Source organism: Lagenorhynchus albirostris, chromosome 18 (genome assembly GCF_949774975.1).
Source record: "Lagenorhynchus albirostris chromosome 18, mLagAlb1.1, whole genome shotgun sequence".
Classification (NCBI taxonomy): Eukaryota; Metazoa; Chordata; class Mammalia; order Artiodactyla; family Delphinidae; genus Lagenorhynchus; species Lagenorhynchus albirostris.
In genome coordinates this window covers 34,757,517-34,770,388 of record NC_083112.1, presented here as the reverse complement: position 1 = coordinate 34,770,388, position 12,872 = coordinate 34,757,517, and the positions used below count along the sequence as shown (strand labels likewise).

The window sequence follows — 12,872 nt, the reverse complement described above, 5'->3', positions numbered from 1 at the left end:
CCAACTTCTCCCATCAAGAGGCAGAGTTGATTTCCCCCCCCTTGAAGTTAGGTGGCTTGCCATGGCCAATAGAAGGCAGCAGAAACGACGGTGTGCCAGCTCAGAGCTAGGTCCCACGATGCTTCTACTCTTCCTCTCAGAGCCCTGCTACCCCCATGAGCACAAGCCCCAGTTACTAGCTGGGGCATAAGAGGCATGTGGCCCAGTCAGGCCCCCGGCCTGGCTACAGCCAGCCCCCCACAGGTGTATCAGCAATTCCAGCCATGATAAGCAGGGTTGTGATGAAGAATTAAGAGCATAAGTGTATTCTATAATTTATAAACCACTCTGTCAACCTACGACATTATTTGTCAAAAGCATTTTTGTTATTTTGAATCCCTGCGTGGACATATTGAAAAGAGCACTCCAATGATTGTTGGAGAGCAAAGGATGCAACCTGAAATGGAGAGTAAAATATATTAGTTTATCCAGATTCACGTATTTGTATAAGTTACTAGAAAATCATCTGAAGAAAAACAGACATGAATGAAGAAAACAGTCCAAAGAACATGGGTGAAGAAATATGTCAATTTAACACCAACTAGTACATCAAAGATGTAATGGAAAGTATATGTTTGGTTCTCTGCATAATGCTGTATAATTTTCATCACAAAAGCATTATTTGATTTGTACATACTTGGAAGAAAACAAAGCATTAAGATTATCTGCTGGTGTGAAGACTGGCCCCTATACACAGAGGGCAACGAGAGACTGAAGAAAGAGGCAGCCCGCTCCAGACTAGTCAGTGGCAGTTTTAACAAGCAAGGGAACCTGCTTACAAGGCTTGCCTTGGTCAGCTGAAAGACGAATAGATCTCAGCACCCACCCGCCAAGATCTTGAGTTTACACAGAGACCTTAACAGGATTCACTAACGTATACTGTCCACATGGTTCCAAGAATACATTACTCTCTCAAGGCTGAGTTCTTGAAAATGGTTCCCACTGTGGGAACGGTGGGCAGAATGTATATTCCAAGGTCAGGGGAGGGGGTGAGGAGTCTCTGATTGCCCAGGTCCAGCTCTCGGGTCAACTGGCGGTTATGCCCTCTCAATGGCCTCCTCTGACATTTCAGCAAGGAAGGATGCCAGAAAAGAGAGTCTAGGGCAGAAACCACTCAACTTGTTATGACGAATGCCAGGGCAACCCAAGCAAGTGGATATACAAGTCTGCGTAGGCCATGGAAGTAGGAAGCATTTGGGGACTACACCTGGGCTGGTACTGGCCACCCTCCCCCACAGGGACAAGGACAGCAGAAAGCTGGATGGAGTCAAGAGAGAGAACAAAGAAAGGCAAGGCTGGATATGGAGCAACGTGTGGATCCAGGAGCATGTGTCTCAGAACCGCCGGGACTCTGCAGACCAGCTGCATCCCCATTCTCCTTGACCCTCATTGGTATAATTAACTCAGGGTGGGCTCATTCCGGCTGCCAAGTCACTTCCACCTGTCCATGGAGTTGACAGTTACTTGCTCACAGTGAACCAACCTCCCTGAACCTAACAGCTACTGCAGGAGACAGTAGTGGAGAACAAGGTGACGACAACGACCAGAGGTGAAGGAGGAACAGACGCTCAGTGGACCGACTGGGTGGATTGATGGTGTGGGGTTACGTCTGCAGAGCTAAAGGGGCCAGATGTAGAAAAGGGAAGGGGAATCATGAGGATATGGTCAAGCCCCATCGTATGGATATTTCATCCATATGTTGTATACAAATTCCATTAAATTTGCTCTGAATGAAAAAGAGAGAAAAAAATTATGCTTTAAACCATGTCAGTGACTTTATTTGCCATCTCATTTGATGAGCTCATAGCCCAGGGTCAGAGGGAAAGGGGAGCTGTGAGTCGGCCATCTCTCAGGAAGTCTCAAGCTTCAGAGGCCCCTCATAGCCAAACTACCTCCCCTTTTGCACTTTTCAAGCAACGTTATTCCTAAGTGCGAGTCACCCTCTTCATCGGGTTCTCCAAGAAGCAGCAATCTCTCCCAATGAGAGAGGAAAATGGGCTACTTTGGCTTTTTGAGGCACAATATGTAGCTCTCCAAAATGGTACCTGCCTGGGGGATTTTTCAAGAAAATTAACCAGCAGTGGTGATTTGTTTGTCTTCACATAACATATGACCCAGATGTGCTGAGAAATAAGAAAAGGACGAACGAATCAAGGACAGCTGATACAAGGAGGCAAGGGGCAACTTCCACAGCCTACGTGGAAAGCTACAGGAAGGGAACATCCAGCTGGTGGGAGCTGAAGACAGGGGCCAGTCCTCCTTGGGCTCGGGATGCCATCCTCTCTTCCTACATCTTCATGCTCTCCTTCTCTGTTGGCCCCTCCCAGCCAGATTAAAGAGCCACAAGGAAATGCCCTCCTCCATTCTATTCTCCTGTCATTCATCCACCCCTCCCTTCTTCCCCTTTGCCATCAATTTCTTGACTTGCCCCCATTGCTCCCTTCTCTTCTACACTGCGATCTGGTTTCTGTCCCACTACTCTCATGAAACTGATCTCCTGAAGCCCCCGATGATTTCTCCGTTGACAAGTCCAGGGGACTACTTCTCAATCCTTATCTATGTGACCGCCAAGCCGAGCTAGATCTTAAACAACGTCTCTGTCTTGAAAATCTCTTCCCTTGTGTTCTGCGCCACCCAATCCTCCTGACAGTTTTCTGTCTCTCGGCACCCTCCCAGTGTCTTGCTGAGCTGATCTTCCTTGGGGTAATTCTTGGGGCTCTGTATTAGGCTCTCTGCTCTTCATCCTCTATGCCATCTCCCTGAAGGACCTCACCCTCTCCCTTAGTTTCAATTACCAGCTAAGTCTGTCTCCATCTAAGACCACTCTCTGCACCTTTCAATCTATATATGACTTCCTGTAAAACATCTCCATTTAAATGTCTCATAAGGCACCTCAAATCCAACACGTCCATATTACTGAATGTCCACTCAGAAAAACACCCCGTTACAGGTTGTTCAATACGACAAATTTCATATGGTGATGAAACAGCTAAAAAGCCAAATGGGATGGTGAGACATCCCAGAGAGTCACAGCAGTAGAAAACACACCCACCCCACTGCTGGGCTGGGGGGCAAAGAAGGAAGTGGTGTTGCCACAGCTGCCAGGCAGGAGCTGGAGGCACAGAGGGAGTGGCTTCCTGGTGGGGCCGCCACTCAGAGCAAAGCGGCCACCAGTCCTGCTGCAGCTGCCCGAACAGAGAGTGGAAGGCGAGGGGAAAATACGTTGGCTTCTCCCATCCCCCTGCCCTCCAACCTCTGGCCAATGTTTTCCATTGGCTGAACGTACCTGGAAGAGTTGGCGAGGAGATCTGGGCGATGGGGTTTGCAGGATCAGCCCTGTGACACGGAGCAGAGCAGTGGAAAGGCAGACAGCCGGTCTGAGGCAAACAGGCAAATGGCAGCACACTATCCACTTCTCCCTACCTCTCCTGTCCCACTGAGTGGAACCATCTTCATGCGCGACTTTTCTCTTCCCTCATCTCCCACATCTACCCATCCATCCTCTAATTAGATCATCCATTCCTCTCTCTTCCTCACAGTCACCGCCACCACTCACCATCGTTACTGCAACAAGCACCGCTCTGCCTTCTCCTGTCTCCAGACTCCCTCTTCTAACCAGTCACTACACTCCAGCCAGAAGGTTTTTCTCAAATGCGTATCTTACGTCACTCTGCCGCTTCAAGCCTTACAATGGCTGGCCCGTCGTGCTTAGGATCCAGTCCACATTCCATGGCAGGACTTCATCACGTCTCCAGTCTCCCCTCCCCTGACATACTCCTCCACCCTCCACATTCCCACACCCTGAACCTCAGGCCCCTGAATTTCCTGGGGCACCTCTCAAGTCAGGGCCTTCACACGTGCTATCCTGTCTTCACATAGCCCTCCCCTATCCTGCACCTCTTCTGAATTAACCCCTCTCGTGTTGGCCTCAATGGCAATGCTGTTAGGAAGACTTTCCTGGTCCTTCTCACCTGTGTTCCCTTGCACCCAACACTTTCCCCAGTGGTAGGGTTATCAGATTTAAGAAATAAACCATGCAAGTTTAACCGCGTGTCCTGTATTTTATCTGCAACCCTACCTGACAGGCACTTGTCCCAGAGTATGACAATTGCATGTGGACATTTTAATTTCCCTACTAGCCTCCAAATCGCTTAAGGATAATGATCTTGTCAATACGATTCCCCATTTTGCTAACTAACTAGGTAAGGTTGGAGGAATGGATCAGTGACTTGCGGATGGGAGTTTTACTTGAAATCGTATAGAACTAGACTTCAGCCCTAAACAGGAGAGATGCTTAAGAGACTAAAGGGAGGCTAATGACAATTACTCACCCAAGTGGAGGCTCCTAGGTTAGTTCTGGGCCAGCCTCTCAGGGTGTAAGAGAAGAACTTGGAGGTGGAAACTGTACACTAAAGGGAAAATGACCAGAAGGTATGACTGGAAAAGATTATTTAAAGCTTTCAGCCTGCACAGAGCTAACAGAATAACTTCAGCTGGTTTGGGGATTGCTCTGGCTCAGTTCTGAGTCCTTCACACAGCTGGAAAGTTTATGCTCCTGCTGCTGGGGTTAAAACAGTGGAAAAGGCCAGAAGGGTGATGCCAAGGATCATCGTACTCTTCTTACCTTGCGATGGTTTCCTAATAGAAAGCTTAAATCTAGCTATTTTCAGACCCGGTACCCAAGGGCAAGTACGTAACAAATATGAGAAAAGTGAGAAAGGTGGAAGAAAGGCAAATTAGAGCACACCATCTAAAGAGGCAGCCTCTACTGGCTTCAGACAAACCTCCATGCTGAAATGCAGGCCCAAATTTTCTCCCCCTTCAAGAAAAGACAGAAATCAAGATGTTAAGGCTTCATCTCATGATTTTTTTTTTAACGTGCCCATTAAGTCAATAAGTATTAAATGGTTGAAAAAGAACACAACTATAAGTTTATTATTCCGTGTGGGCTTCCAACACTGTACCGTGGAATCAACATGTGTCTCCAGGCTGAGATTCCCCTCAACTTGCAAACCTCAGGGAGATGCTGATTCAAATCCCAGAAGGCTGTAGTTGAAAATCAACGTCTGACATGCTCTGCGGAATCTAGGGAACCATTTGCTAATTTGCTCTGGGGCGAAATCTTCTATCAATATCAATCAGGCATGAATGTAGATAATTTTCCCATGCTATCAATATAGTCATCTATATGTTTAGTCAACATTTATTGAATATCGCATAGGTAAGATTTGGTGGTCAGTAAACAGTGGAGAGGGGCCCAGAAAAAAAGGGGGTACACTCAGGCTTGAAATCCAGCAGGTACATGCCTGTGCTGCCATACCAGTTATTTATATACTTATCTACTACTTCCATCCTAGTTGGTTAACAGTCTCTGCCCCAGCCCTAGCCCTGTGGGCCTCAGACGCCATCAGTGGGCCACTCATCTGTGGCCACCTACGGCAAGGTGGTGCTTTCCTGTAGTCATCCTCCTTTGGCCACTTGTAATTTTGCCCTCTTTAGGGTACCATACTGGTTGCTCAATATTTTAAGCATCACACACAAACGCTCCTAAGAGAAAGTAAAGTGATAAATGTTCCCCCAAATGCTCACGTGGCTTTTGTCTCTCCCTAACATCTTTTCTTGATTAACTCCTGCTCAACCATTCAGATCTCTACTCAAATGTCACTTCCCATTTCGCCATCTGGACTGTGTCTCCCTGACATTTACTCTCACAGCTCTGTTCCTTCACTTCATATCTTGTATCCATTTGCTTATTTGTTTGTCTGCCTCCCTGATGAAGCTGTAAGCTCCATAAGGGAAACAAAAATCAGAACTAATTTGGCAAACTGCACAGGCTTCTATATGGTTTACACGGGATTGGCCACCTACCCAGCTCCAAGGATGGGTCCTGTTGTATTCCAGCCAGTTAGCATGTCCCTTCCTCCATGTCTTACTGATTGGCATAGGAACGAGAACCTGACCTAAGGCAGCCCAAGCAGAGTGAGGCTGGACACTCTGGCGAGGAAAGCAGAGCTACAGACCTATTCTGAAGAGGCAATATCCCCAATGTGGTTGTCATGAAGCATGACATGAAGGAGGACAAAGACGCAGAGTCCCAGAAAGCTGGCTCCAAAGAATACACAACATGGGCTTCTGGAGTAAACCAGATCTTGGCTGGAGCTTGTCTTTGGACTGTTCAGTTACATTAAGCAATAATTTTTTTTTTTTTTTTTTTTTTTTGCTTTAGCCAGTTGGGACCAAGGTTTCTATGTATTGTGACCAACAAAATCCTAACTGATATATCTTGCCCCCGAAAACACAAGAACCTTGCTCATGGAAGACACCATATCTTGAACAATATGCCATTGGGAGAACTGGAGATGGCTTAATGGGGGAGGCGACTGGGTAACATCAGCCAGAGCCTTAATTTGAACATAGTTCTTTAGAAAATATGTTAGACTGCCCTCAATTTAAATTCATCAGAAATTCAGGAGTATTTTCCCCAGTGTGTTTTACAGCAGAATTGTTCCTACCTGAGGTTATTAACCTGCTCACCTGTCATTTCCTAAGAACTCCTAAAGATTTCTGCTTCAACCCCTGGACTTTCAACCTAAAGAACCTATGGTTTTAAACTGGGGAAAGGGAACAAGAAAGAATGATTCAGCCTCTTGCCGCTTTTTACTCTGCTGGATAAAATCATTATTTTTTTCCCCCAGAATGACCTGTAACTTCCTACATTTCTTACGTTTCAACTTCAAGTTTCATTTCTCGGGATGCCTACAGCTTTTCACCTGGCTAGATGGAAGCCAAGATTTTACTTTTCTCTTCAGGGCTATTCTGCTGGGCTAGAGTCATTAGAAACAACTTTAGCTTCAGGTTGTTATATATATCACATCTTTTAAAGCATAATCAGGCTATGTGGTTCATGATCTGGTTATTAGATTAAAGGTCTGTGTGGCCAAAGGGCTGTACTTCTACAACTATTGAGAAATAAACAACCTTGACTAGACAGGGAAGGAAAAGTGTGCAAGTTGGTCCCTATATCCTGATCAGGGGATTCTTTTCCTCCTTCCCTGATTCACCAAAAAGCACACTTGCCCATACTGTTCACATTCTCAAAATATGTTTGTTACTCTCAGAGCTCCTGGAATATATATCCTCCAACGGTTGCCTTTTGTCAGTGAACTGTTCTGCACACCTCCGCTGCTTATATTTTAGGAATTTTTTTTCCTTTGGGAGAAAGAAGGGTGGCTTGTAAAACTACTAGTGGAAAGTAAGCATTAAGAATCACTTCACCTTCTTCATCAAATAAAACCACCTGAATTGCTGGTTCTATGAACCAGTATGTAATTCAAAAGTTTGATGAAGAACAGAATACTTTGAGTCTCAAAATATCTCCCCATAAATTACTTATTAGCTAAAAGAGACAAATGATAACTTGACAGTGGAGAAAGTTCGTGGGCACCACCTTAACCAAGATGCTAATGAGACAGATGACCATCAGGGGGCTCTGGTAAGGATGCACAGAGAGACTCACCGTCACCTCTGTGGAACCCCATCCAAAGCACATAACATGAAACAACCATGAGGAAACAGAGGACAAACCCAGAATGAGGATCCTTCTACACAACAACAGCCTATACTCGTCACAAACTCTCAATAATATGAAGAACAAAGAGGCTGAAGAATTATTTCATACTTAGACCAAAGTGACATGAGAACTAAGCGCAATGCATGATTGTACACTGGTTCCTGGCCTGAAAAAATTAGCCATTAAGGATGTTACTGGAATAAGTGGCAAAATTTGAATATAGATGGTAGATCAGTCAACAGAATCAATGTTAAATTTCTGACTTAGACCACTGTGCTGTGGTTTGGTAAGAAAATGTTGTTTCACTTAGGAAGTAATCACTATTTCCAGGGAAAAGGGCACATGTCTCCTTACCCTTAAGGGGTTCAGGAGAAAAAAACATGTATATATGGAGAGACAGTGAATGCCAAAGCAAATAAAGCTAAACATTAATAATTGGTGAATCGAGGTAAAGCACATACAAGAGTTCTTTGTACTAATCTTGCAACTTTTCTTTCAGTTTGAAGTTATATCTATAACTATATATCTACATCTATATAGATATATAAAATCAACACACACCATTCAAAATAAAATGCATCAACCTAAAATCCAGCCTATTCTTCAGGAATTGTTGGCAATCTGAAGAGAAACAAAGGCTAGCATACCAAAAGGGATTGGGTCAGTAGATTCATTCATTAGGACCCTGAGTACATTTCTACTAACTTAAATTATGCTTTCATTTGAATAAAACATTTTGGACTGCCTTAAACTTAGTGCTAATTACTTATACATTTAAACGCTCAAAGTATGAATTCCATACTTTTCCCCAAGTGAGGCGCAAGGCTGTCAGTATTCTCGTGTGCTAACAAGTAAGCAAGGCCAATTTCTATAACCTAACTATAGGACTTCTGGGTACGTAAACCTTTTCTCCTAGGCCCAGTTCCCTATTTTCTTAGAAAATCCAATTTGCTCTGGGATTTCAAATATCACCGGCTCTTGTTTTTGTCACAACAAATGAAATATTTTATTCTTTAGATTCTTAAAAAGAAATTCAATGAATCTTTGCTCACTGCTAGCTTTTCTAGATCTCTCCCAATATCTCTTTGATCAAGCTTTTCCACCCACTCTGGAATACTCCAGGGGTAATTAGAACTTCTTACCTTCTTTAGCCCAAAAGGAGCCAATTCATCACAAGCTGTCATGGATTCTGATTCTAAATTACCAAGAGCCCAATTACTAACAGAGTCAGGGAATTTTCTTTGCAAGTAAAGTGATTATTTCTTTGCAGATGCAGTAGCATTTCACTTTTTAATTATGTTCATTCGGATCAAATGTGAGAAAATTCTTCCTCATCTTACTTTCCTTCCAAAGAACACGATACAAGAAACATTAATCCCAGAGTGATACAAGGCCAGACCTGCAAGGGCCTTAGGCAGAGCTGGACAACTATCAATGGGTCTTGTCCATTTTACAGGGTCTTAGTGGCTCCTTAAACTCTAAAGGGGAAAAAAGGGACTAATTATTTGTTACATCACATACTTCACCTAAGGGCTTGCCAAACCTTCCAGCATCTGCTAAGTTGTGACGAGACAGCATAAGATGTTTAGATAAACATAGACTAGCGCAGAACAGAACAATTTTGTTTCTTGTGCAGGCAAAGAACAGAGCCACAGTGATGGGGATGAAGCAGTGTGTGCAGGTAAACATAAGCAACGAGGGAACAAATCTGTTTTTTCTCACTTAGGTGGTATTAACATGATTATGTGTTGTCAAATTTTGAAAGAGAAAAATAAACAAAAACAGTTTGGGAGAAGAAGGAGGACACTCCGGAGGATCTGAAGGAACATGAGGCCACCAAGGCTTACACAGATTTCCCAAGGCCTGAAAGACACCTGTCTGTCCACTTTGCTTTTAACCTTAAAGACTTGCCAGTTGTGGCTCCCGCAGCCTGTACACCCGGGGCCTGCATCCTTACCTCCCCTTCCCCTCTCTCCACGTGGTCAGCAGACTGACGTCCGTTCACTCGAGACATTCAAAGGTGAAGGTTTGCACTCAGTGAGTATCTTCCAACGATCTGTGCTCCAGACAACAGTGACTACCCTTTGTCCTGGTATGAATGCAGTTGCTCACCGTTTTCCAAACACTTTCACACATATGTAAAGAAGAGTTTGGGAGCCCTCCAAGATTTTAAATTTTACCTAAAAGTGAAATTATATAGTAAGCTTTTGAAAAATTAAAACATCCATGTATGTGAGATTGTACCTCTGCCTTTACTGTAGGCTGTTTGCGAAATTCAGGAAGCCCTGCCTTTCCATTCATGAAACAGATAGTCGTTGAGCACCTCCTAAGGGCAAGGCAGGATGCCAGGTGATGGAGGTGGAGAAACAGGGCTTGTTCCTTGCTCTGATGCGGAAGGTACGTAAGCAGACACCCTCGGCACAGGAAAACACAGAATGGAGGTGCTGTGATGGGATAAAAGGGTCACGCTTATAAAAACATAGGAAAAGTGCATCCTTCCAATGCAGGAAACACAAACAAGGTCAGGAGGTTGGCAGGTGTCTTGAAGGAACGTCAGTCTTGCTGAGTGGGGGCAGAAACTCCAGGCTTACCCGACGTAGCACGGGCATATATGCTTGCCACATTCCAAGAACCAGAAACACAAGAAAGATGAAGCCAGACCAGACACCACAAAGCTGTGACCGTTGGGCTCAGAAGTCTGGGATTTTTATGAACGAAGGAGGAGCATGAAGGGGAAGTGATGGTTCAACTGGCTGTGCTGGTAGGGGCAGGTGGGGGCAGATGAGGCTGCTGAAATGATCCGCTGAGGGATGACAGAGCTGGCTGTGGCAATGGGAATGGAAATAAGTGGAGATTCAAGAGATCTGGGGCCGGTACAAACCACAGGGACTTGTAACCATCATATGAATGGATGAGGAAGGAGGCAAAATAGACTCTGAGCACTATTATATGTGAACACTCGGATGGCATCCATGGACTGGCCAGCTTTTGCTGTTGAAACATTTACTGTGTTTAAACAGTCACATCCTGCACTGAGCCCTTGTTTTAAGCTCTTCAAACATCCCTGAGGTAAGTGGGGGAGTTATTTCAATCCTCCTTTTTACAGATGAGAGAACCAAGACTGGCAAGGTTTAGCCCTAAGCAGGAAACCCAACTAACCCAACTAATTGGTGCAGAGCTGAGACGAAAGATCAGTATAGTCCTCATTACACAATCCAACGAAACACGAAGATAGCTCAAAACTGTCCTAGTGGCATGTTTCCAGCCTAAGTGGGACAAAGTTCATACAACTTTATACCGTGAGCTGTGTTGTAAGGTGGTTTGTTGATAATGTCCATTCCAAAAGCCAACGGAAAGGTGCCAGTATGCTGAATCATTAAAAACATGGATGTGCAGAACTCAAGTCTTACACCTTTCTGAACAAAATACCCTTCACAGATGCTAGTTTTAGACTCAAGTTTTCCCAGCATGAAGATTTTAAAAGAACAATCTGTCTAAAAAGCATGTAAAGAAATTCATTGACAAAGGTTTAGATGTTTTAGGACTTTAATGTCCTTCACACGGTCAACATAAAACACTGACAATGGATGAACAGTAGGGGAAAAGACTCTTCAGCAAAGATCTTCCCGAGCTCACGGCATCACTGGTCAAACACCAGAAAGAGAACAGCCACGTGAAGAAACAGTAAGGGAATTTAACACAGATTTTTAGTTTAACAGCATAACTGAAAAACAAAACCAACCAACCAACCAACCAACCAACCAACCAACCGTTCTTCTACCCACTGAAAGGAAAGTAAAAGTGAATCAGGGAGCTTCTAACTCTTGTGAAGCAGCTTAAAAAGGGAGAGGGGAGGGGGAATGGGAGGCACACAACTGTTGAGAACGTAACACTCTAATGCACAAGGTCAGGGATCCTAACAAATTCTCAAAGTCTCAACATATACCAACAAGAACCGAATTATTAGAAATATAAAGGCACAGAGATATAAATGCATAGAGATATAAACTATTTGGTATTAAAAACAGACCTTGCTATATAAACATATAGTAAGTCACTTTTATCGCTTGATGAGAATAACCGTATAAAGAAAGTCCAGAAGACCCCACTGCTGTCATCTTGCAAAGGATCAAAATTCAGCACCTATAGGGCCCCACCCACCCTCCATGCTGTGTGTCTGTGTGTCTCTAAAAACAACAACTTGCAATTTGCATATACTTAAACCCATAGGCAGCTTTGAATATGAGATCTAGGCAGAAGAAGTAGTAGCAAAGAGAACAGTAGCTAGAATTTGGTAGAAAAGCAACAGAAGACTTTTTAAAAGCTTCCAGTTCAAGTCAGAATTAAGGTTAAGTTTCAACAGCTTGGGATAGCTGTGGATGTTTTGCTGTTCTCTGGAAAAAGAAGAAAATCTATCATAAGTATGTTCATTCGAGAAAAATACTGTGTTTGTTTAGTTTTTTTTAGACATGCCCAAGTGACTTTCAATTTTGTACACCTTCAAGGGCAGAGTGTATATTGGTTAGGATGTGCTCATAGCTGGTGCATCTCCAAAAAGTGCTTCATGAAGGCTGCCAGCTTCTGACATCTTCGATGGTGAAAGCCTTATGCAGAGAGGCCCGAATCCCTCCCACGGACCCAGAAGAACCACCGATGCAGCCGTTAAGAACAGGAACATCTGGCTGATCATCAGGACGACCCTCCTTCCCGTCACCAGCTCCTGCGAGAGTCACGGCACCTGAGGCCATCGTGTCCAACTTCCCACCTGAAAGCCCCCGCAGGTGGCCAGGAGTGTCACACATCTCAGTCATTAGAAAATTCCTTTCCAACGCAGTGAAGGACCGTCACGCTCACAGGTAACCTAGGTTAGCTCAACTCTTCGATGAGCCTGCCGTGCGGGGAGCAGGGAGCGGGCAGCTATTCTCATGCGTGACAACATACATTTTTCATGGAGCTGACAGATTTAACTACTGTCTCTGACGTTCGGGGGAGCAGCAGTGTCTGTTCTTACACCGAACAGGCTGTGCCAGCTGCACCAGAGCTGGGACGCACCTTTGTGCTGTCAGAGCAGAGATTTTCAAAGGCAATTTTGACCAGAGCTCCTAGAAGGTGTGGCCCCCCCATGCTCCCGGCCGTGGAATCGCGCTAAGGGGCCTGTAAGCAGCAGCACGAGCACCCCTGTAACAAACGGTCTTTCCCAACTAGTTACAATAACTGCTACTCCAGGATGGGCAGGCTCCTAGATGTGTCTCCTTCAGCGTCT

General features: G+C 44.6%; 1 pseudogene; it reads right to left on the bottom strand.

Annotated features, from left to right (window-relative positions):
* LOC132508580 (centrosomal protein of 78 kDa-like) overlaps nucleotides 1–12,872 on the bottom strand; it is a 59,210-nt pseudogene that overhangs the window by 27,002 nt on the left and 19,336 nt on the right.